Source organism: Tupaia chinensis, unplaced genomic scaffold (genome assembly GCF_000334495.1).
Source record: "Tupaia chinensis unplaced genomic scaffold, TupChi_1.0 Scaffold000567_1, whole genome shotgun sequence".
Taxonomy (NCBI): domain Eukaryota; kingdom Metazoa; phylum Chordata; class Mammalia; order Scandentia; family Tupaiidae; genus Tupaia; species Tupaia belangeri.
Window position 1 is genome coordinate 1306709 of NW_006160080.1, and position 6840 is coordinate 1313548.

At 37.2% G+C, this 6840-nt stretch overlaps 1 pseudogene; it reads right to left on the reverse strand.

Annotated features, from left to right (window-relative positions):
* Positions 1–770: 770 nt before the first annotated feature.
* LOC106735901 (60S ribosomal protein L17 pseudogene) lies at positions 771–1325 on the reverse strand (annotated as a pseudogene).
* Positions 1326–6840: the final 5515 nt, after the last annotated feature.

A 6840-nucleotide genomic window follows, 5' to 3' on the forward strand; every position in this document is an offset into this window, starting at 1 on the left:
AACCCAGAAACATGAAGTGAGCACATGCTGTTGGAAAAATAGCGCTAATAGAATTACTCAATGAAGGCTTACGACAAACCTTTAATTTGTAAAAAACACAGTATCTGTGAAGTGCAATATAGCAAAACAATAAAATGATGTATATTTGTTCTACTGAGTAATAAAAAGGAAATAAATAAACAGGGCACATGCAACATTACTAATGAGTCTCAAAAACATCATGTTGGATGAGATAAGCCTTTGCTTTTTTAGAATTATTTTCTTTTTCTTTCTCTCTCTTTCTTTCTTTCTTTCTTCTTTCTTTCTTTCTTTCTTTCTTTCTTTCTTTCTTTCTTTCTTTCTTTCTTTCTTTCTTTCTTCTTTCTTCTTCCCTTCTTCTCTTTTCTTCTTTCTTTCTTTCTCTTTCTTTTTTAATTTGACAAGAGAGGGAGAGAGAGAGAGAGGCAGAGAGAGAGAGAAAGTGAGAAAGCAAGCCACCAGGTCCAGGACTTGAAGCACGGTCTGCAATGTGGGATTCCGGCACTCTTAACCATCACACTATCTGCTGGCCCCAAGATAAGCCTTTTTTTAAAAAACAAAAACTTTATTCAGTTCATTCAAAAAACATTGACAAGATAAATTTCAGTTGTAATACTATGATTTCTAAAAAGATTGTTAACATTTTACACACGAGTCAGACCTTTCTTTTAGGCAAAGTGCTTTCTTTCTTTCTTTTTTTTTTTTTTTTTTTTTTTTTTTTTACTTTTATCTACATTTATTTTATGCTGACTTTATTTCCATACCATAAGTTTTTGTTTCTTCAGTTTCTTCTGGGATATCTTTTTCTTCTGTGCGACTTCCTCTTCCGGTTTAGGAACAATTTGCTCCTTTTCAGTGAGGATCATCTCGATGTGGCAGGGGGAGCTCATGTGTGGGTTAATCTGGCCATGAGCTCTGTATGTACGACGGCACAACTTGGGTGCCTTGTTCACCTGAATGTGCTCAATGACCAGAGAACCTACAACTAACCCCTTAAGTTCAGCATTACTCTTTGCATTTTTAAGCATGTGTAGCAAAAATTCAGCACTCCTTTTGGGCCACCTACCTTGTGTTCAGCCCCACTGTTTGGCCTGGACCCATCTACCATCTCCACCATTGTAAAGGCAGAATGGCACACACGGCTTCTATAAAGTGACATCCTTCAGATACTTGGTGGCTTTTCGGATATGCATACCCTTGATGGCCTGGGCAGTTTCATGAGTGTTCTTAAAGTCAACATGAAGATTTGAACCTCTCGATTTGCATGACTTTGTGGGGTTCTCTGGGTCAAGTGAATAGCGAACCATTTTCAAAGATTACCTCAGGCCACTTACGAGAAGAGTGCTAAGTGCTCTTTTGATGACAGATAAATTAATAAAGACTATTGTCAACTATTTAAGATGGTACAAAAAAAGGTTTTTGATTTGTTTTTCTCTTGTAAACAAAAGTTTATCATCTATAATTTTTCTTTCTTTCTTTTTTTGGTCTCACACTCACCATCCAGTACTCGCTCTCTACCAACTACTTTTCTTCCGTACTGTCACTAGCATCTACACTGATCCTCTCCACCATCACAGCTCCAGATCTCTCAAGCTCTGCCATAAAGTGCAGACACTCAGTACAAATTGAGTGGGGATATACAATATGTATCTTTTAAAGTCTGGCTCACTTCACATAACATTAAATCTTTTATATTCATCCACTTTGAGTTGAAGGATAGGAGGAGAGAAGCCATTCTATCAGATTCCATATAACTGAAATTCTAGAACAAGCAAAACTAAGCTATGATGATAAAAATCAGAAAGAGATTTTAGGGAGTTGGAATGGTAAGAGGATGGGGATTGACTAGAAAGAGGAAAAGGGAGCTCTGGGATGAAAGAAATATTCTGTATCTTGATTTGGGTAGCAGTTACAAGTATATAATTGTCTAGACTCATTGAGCTGTATATTTCAGGTCTATGTAGTTTATGTCAATTATACTCCAATTTAAGAAATAAGAGCTACTCTCATTCTCATTTCATTTAAGAAAACTCTGCCTAGATGATCTATACTGCAAAACATTCTGTTTCAGGGTAATGCCATTTAGGTAGTACTTTACTGACCCACACTGTGGCTCTAACCTATCTGAACCTGGTGATCCTATGGTTTAACCTCTAAGCTCTTTGGTATCTTAGAAAAAGCTGCCCTTCCTGTTTCAACTTTTAGTTCTATCTTCTGTCTTAACTTTATTTTGGTCCTTTGACTATAAGCATTTGTTGGTAAAACATAATATGTACGAAATAAAGTAGAAGACAAGATGTCTGACTAGAGACACCCAACATGGTTTCTCTCCAAGAAGAAAAGCCGAAAAGTTGCAAAAATGGCTACACTTCAAGCAGAGGAGTAAGAAGAGATTAGCAAAATGTAAGAAGGAGACAGCGTGAGGGACACTGAGACTCAGGAGAGAGACATAAAGAGAGAGACAAACTTTTGAACTCAGAAAGGCTCTAGAGCCAATGGAAGCACCCCACTATGGGGGAGAAGGTAAGCAATACACCTTTCCAGAACTCCCTACTGCCACCTCAGACCCCAGCACTCCCAAAGTACAGGAGAGCAAAGAGGCTGACACAGATTTCATGCCTATCTTAGGGAGTTTCACAGATCTACCGCTTCACAGAGACTCTGGACTATTTCTCCTACCTTGCCAACCTCCAGGTACATGACAATAGAAGGAAAGAAATAATAAAGATCAGAGCAGAAGGATATGAAATAGAGACCAAGAGAACAATAAAGAACATCAATGAAGCTGCCTTTTTGAGAGGATAAGCAAAATTGACAAACCATTAGCTAAAGTAACTAAGAAAATTAGAAGACCCAAATAAACAAAATCAGCAACAACAAAGGTGAGATTACAACAGTTATCACAGAATTACTAAAGATCATTAGGGATTACTATGAGCAACTATATGCCAACAAGCTGGATAAGCTAGAGGAGATGGACAAATTTCTGGACACATACAATATACTTGCATTAAATGAGAAAGAAATAGAAAGCCTGAACAAACCAATTACAAGGAACAAGACTGGAACAGTAACAGTCTCCCAAAAAAGAAAAGCAGGAATCCAGATGGCTTCACTGCTAAATTCTGCAAATCTTTTAAAGGAGAATTAACACCAAATCTCCTCAAAGTATTCCAAAAGATCAAATGAAGGGAGCCCTCCTAAACTCATTTGTTGAGGCCACCATCACTTTGATACTAAAAGTAGACAAGGACAAAGCAACAAAAAAAGAAAACTGACTGAAACATACCAATAATCTTGGTGAATATAGATGCAAAAATCCTTGACAAAATATTAGCAACATGAATCTAACAATGCGTCAAAAAGATTCTATACTATGATCAAGTAGAATTCACCCCAAGATGAGTCAATATTCACAAAATAAATGTAGCACATCACATTAAAAGAGGAAAGTCAATCAAATGCTTTTATTAATTGACACAGAAAAAGCATCCAAAAGAGCACAATATCCCTTTATGACCAAGACTCTTAACAAGATAGGTATAGAAGATACATTTCTCACTACAATAAAGGCCCCATATATGACAAACCCACAGCTAATGTCACACAGAATGGGGGAAAAGTTGAAAGCTTTTCCTTTTAAAAGCTTTTCTTCTTAAAGCTAGAACAAGAAAAAAAAAAAGCAAAGCATTCAAAGGGCACAAAAATAGAAAATTATTTATCGATGGTGATGTGTATAGTAATATTTTTTGTTGGACTAATCATGTAGTATAGTCATACCCACAGAGTCCATTGTGTATACTGTAAAGATGTACAGCAATTCAATGTAAAAAAAATGAGAAATAAATAAGAAAAAACTAGAACAAGACAAGATGTCCATCCACATTTTTTTCATCCTTTCTTTTTAAGGATGTCCACTTTCTCCACTCCTATTCAACATAGTACTGGAAGCCCCAGCCAATGCAATCAGGCAAGAGAAAGACATAAAAGACATCCAGATTGGAAAGGAAGAAGTGAAATTGTTCCTGTTTGGAGATGACATGATTGCATACAAAAAAATCTAAAGAATCCACCAGAAAATTTTTAGATAAATGGTAAATGAGCTCAGTAAAATTACAGGATACAAAATCAAAATACACAAATCAGTCACGATTTTGCATACTCACCAATTAGAACAGGCTAAGATAAAAATAAAGACTCGGGGCTGGAAGGGACATGGTGGTTAAGGACGTTGAACTCTGGCGTGGCTGACTGCGGTTCCAGTCAAGGACCTGGTGACTTGCTTTCTCACTTTCCCTCTCTCTCACTCTGTCTCGTTCTCACTCTTGTTCTGTCCCTCTCTGTTCAAATTATAAATAAATAAATAAAGTTAAATGAAATAATTCTTTTTTTAAAGAAAATAAAACAATTCCATTTACAATAGTAAAACACACACATGCACACACACATGCACACATGCATGCACACACACACACACACACACACAAATACTTAGGAATAAATTTAACCAAGGAGGCAAAAGATCTCTACAATTAAAACTATAAAACCTGAGAAAAAAATTGAAAAACACACAGAGAAAACATGGAAATACATCCTTTGCTCATGGATTGGAAGAATCAATGTAACTAAAATATTGATACTACCCAAAGTGACCTACACATTCAATGTAATCCCTAGCTAAATACCAGTGACACTGTTCCAAGAAACAGAAAAATCAATCATGAAATTTATTTAGAATCACAAATAATCAAAGTAATTCTGTGCAACAAGAATAAACCTAGAGGCATCACATTACCTCATTTCAAAATATTTTTGAAAAAATTATTTAAAAAATTAAAAAAATCATCTATTCAATTTTATTTATTCATTCATTTATTTCAATTTGACCAGAGAGAGAAAGAGAAGAGGGAACGTGGGAAAGCAAGCCACCAGATCTGGGGCTTGAACCACTGTCAGCCATGTGGGAGCATCCAGTGCCTTAACCACCATGCCACCTGCTGGTTCCTTGAAAAAATTATTTTATTTAACTTTCTTTCTTATTCCTCTCTCTCTCTTTCTCTCTCTCTCTTTCTTTCTTTCTTTCATTCTTTTCTTTTAATTGGACCAGAGAAGAACAGAGTGAGAGAGAGAGAGAAAGAGGGAAAGTGAGAAAGCAAGCCACCAGATCCAAGAATCGAACTGCGGTCGGTCATGTGGGAGTCCAGTGCTCTTAACCACCACACCACCTCCCAGTCCCCTGACTTCAAAATATTTTTCAAAGCCAAAATATCCAAAACTGCATGGTGCTGGCACAAAAACAGACACATGGACCAATGGAACACAATAGAGAATCCAGAAATAAGTCCAAGAACACATATCTAACTAATTGTTGACAAAGGTCCTAAGATTCAATGAGAAAAAGACAATATTTTCAAGCATAACCATGATTCACTTAAGTAACAAAAGCGGGGTTGGCACAATGGCTATGTCGCTGAACTCCCATGTAGTCAACTGCAGTTCGAGTCCCGGACCTGGTGGCTTAAACTCATGCAGGGCGCATGTGCATGCGTGCCCAAGATCCTGAGAATGGAGGAGACGGGATTGTGGCGTGGCCACCCCCTGAGCCTTCTCACTTTGTTTCTCTGTCTCTGTGGCCAGTGCACACAGACTACAACAAAAATCTCACTCAAAAACAAAAAAAAGTAATAGGCAAGATGATGGCTGCATGTCCTTTCAATGTCATTGAACTGTCTATAGCATTATTTCCTATAAAGGATTGCATATCTATCTGTTCCAGAAACGCAGACCACAGAATTGCAACAAAAACTGTGTAAGCTCCAATTATATTAGCACCAGCCCAGTTTACCCCTGTGTTCCCAGATTCAGCAACTTGTGTGGTTTATAAATTCTGACACGTGTTCATCGCCTGCCCCAGCCCAGCCTTAGAATAATCTGAGTCCAAACCTCAAACTTCCTTCTTTTAAGTCACTACTGAAATTCTGTGAGCTCAGGGCTCTTCCTTATTTAGCAGGCTTAATAAGCCCCACTCTGTCATCAAAGGGTGGCTTTGATGGTCTTTGACAAAGCAAAAACATGTATTGCTCTATAGACACTGAAGAAAGAGACAAAATATGAGCAATCCTGAATACAACTTAAAACGAGTTGCTATGAGACTTCTCAGAATTAGCAAGAAATCAAAATAAATACCCATCATTCTTGACGACCAACTGTCCTTTTTAAAAAGAATTATTTATTTAATTTTATTAATTATTATTTTCTACATTTGCTATATGGCACATATGCTCACCAGAGAAAGAGAGAGAGAGAGAGAGAGAGAGAGAGAGAGAGAAGAGAGAGAGCAAGCTGCCAGGTCTGGGACTCAAACCATGGTCAGCCATGTGGGATTCCAGTGTCTCAACCACCATGCCACCTACTGGTCCCCTAAATGTCCTTTCAATGTCATATGATAGCATTGTTCAATGGGCCTACCCAGGATGATTTTATTCTCTAGGAAAATGTACTTAGGCTTGACATACTACTTTCTATTAATTAGGGTTCGCATTCTGTAAACTTACTTGTTAACTTGTATATTTTTGCCCAGTTCTATTGGAGAACCAATAACTTAAAGGTTATGGTTTTCTTTTCCTATAAGATATTAAGTTTCCTTGCTAACTCAGCAGACTTATTGTGGCACAATGAGTTTCAGTTTCTCAAAAGATCTTTGAATCAGCTTTGCTACACTGCAGGTTTCTTCATTAAAATTAAGTAAACATTTTTTTACACGCATTCATTCTGTATTGGGGACTATGTGGGAGAAGAATGAAGCTCTGGGATCTACCTGCA